This window comes from Chinchilla lanigera, unplaced genomic scaffold (assembly GCF_000276665.1).
Source record: "Chinchilla lanigera isolate Chin_1 unplaced genomic scaffold, ChiLan1.0 scaffold00012, whole genome shotgun sequence".
Classification (NCBI taxonomy): domain Eukaryota; kingdom Metazoa; phylum Chordata; class Mammalia; order Rodentia; family Chinchillidae; genus Chinchilla; species Chinchilla lanigera.
In genome coordinates, this window is record NW_004955413.1 from 8,113,609 (window position 1) to 8,115,785 (window position 2,177).

Consider the following 2,177-nt stretch of genomic DNA (forward strand, 5'->3'; position numbering starts at 1 on the left):
AATCAACTCAAGCACCAACAATCAGTAAAGTGAAATTAGCCTAACATGAGCCCAAGACTATGTTTTGGTAAAGTGTCAGTGTCTTGAGGCATCTACAACAGTCACATAATCCTTTCTGGTCTCAGATTTCAAAAGTGAGATGTCAATAATGATAATACACTCAAACTTAGCTTTAGTTGATCCAAACCCAGGGTATTTTTAAAGGCGTTGAAGGGCCCCTTCCTATCTCAGAAGCCTCCTTAAATTTTTCAGTGTTTTTTTTTTTTTTTTTTTTTTTTTGTCTGTTCCACCACATTTATAGATCAGATGACTAGTGGTGGTAGACTAGCCACCGCTCTAACTACCTGTCTAACATTGGCGGCAGTGACAATATTGGTATAAATCTTCTGCATTTTGTCTGTGTTAAAGTTGGTTTTAAAGATTTCCGAATTTAGGGAGAAACCAGTTATTAAAAAGCAATATTTGAGATTATACCATGGGCTTTAGTGGGTGCAAAATGCACAAAAATGAGAAAGATTTTATCAGAAGAAAAGTTTTGGAAGTATTTCTTTAAAGCTCATGTAAATATTATGCTAACTGATGAAACATAAGCAACATTTCCGTTTAAATGTATAAATGTCAGGAAGGCCACAATCACTTAACTTTTGAATGCTGAAACCATTTCATAATATAATGCAACATAAGTAACAGAACTATAAATAATCAAAATAAAGAGGATAGCACTTGTAAATCATTATGTGACTACAGTATGAGTTTCCTCATGCAAAACAAACAAAAAAACCCAAGAAAATGAGATTAAATACAAACATTTGAAAGCTCAATGAGGCAGCTGCCTCCTGATTAGCCACAAACAAAGTCAACTATACCATCTTTATGAGCCCATACTTACCAGGACCAAGTATGACAGAAAAATTGACAATGTTTAATATTAGAAAAAAGTTCATGTTATTCTATATAACTTTTTCTATCCTGATCTGTATGTGGCTGTGTGAATCCTCTTTTTGATGTTTCATTTGAATCTAAGGGACAACCTCCCAGTGCCGGACAGTGTCCAACTCTGTGTTGGCTCATTCTGTGCTGAACAGGGCTTTCTTGTCTCAGAATTTCAGTGATTTCAGATGATAAATAATATTAAACACATGAAGGAATGAAGAAATGTGAGACACACAGATTACCTGACACCTAAGTATTACAACACCCTTTCTCTGAAGGCTATTAAAGATGCTGACTTTTTATTTCATAAAATCTGTTTCTCATTAAAATGCTTCCAAATGACACATAGGGAAAAGTGCATAATATAATTTTTGAACAAATGAGTAAATGTGTGGTCAGAGAACAACAAAAATCTATACCAAACTCAGACCTAGCAGTTTCAAGCGTTTCTTTGTGAAAAGAAATATGAATAAAGATTTATTTATTTTAAACATATACAGGATTTTAGCTTACTAAATATTTAACAGTACTGAACACGGTACTTAGCAATGTTTTCTCCTCTTAATCTCACCTCTTGACTTCAGTTTATTTTAAATTTGCAAATATTTCAAGATTATTTATCTTTTCTTACAAATGATACTAATCTATTTATCTTACAAATGATACTAATATCTTATAAACATAACAAAAGTTTTGTTAATTGTGTGTTGGCCATTCATAAGTTACTTTAAATTTCTACTCCTATGAGAACTTGATTTTTTTACACCCAAGTAAAATAAGAATATGTGATAACATGATGTATAACAAAAACATAAGTTTCTCTTCATGGTACTTGGGTAAAAGATAACCATTGTTATTACTGGGTGTTCTTATGAATTAAAATTAAAGTAAAATGTGAAAGCTTCCTTGACAGAAGGATTGGAAAGCACAGTATATTTATAAATATGAAATAACTGTTCACAATAAACATAAAATCCTTAAAGAATTCTTAAATATGGAAATAACAGTATACATGGAAAATTCAAAAAGTAACCTCATGATTCTGAAGTATTTCTATTTAGTTTATAGTTAGAGCCTCATATTTAAACTGATGAAATTGTTGTATTGATTTCCAACAGTCTATATTTTACTTTTTATTTCTCAATTGTAGATTAGGCTGAAATTATACATAGAAACTATTAGTGGCATATAAAATTAGGAAATCTCAGTAGTTATGCTTTACATGTGTATATATATATATATAT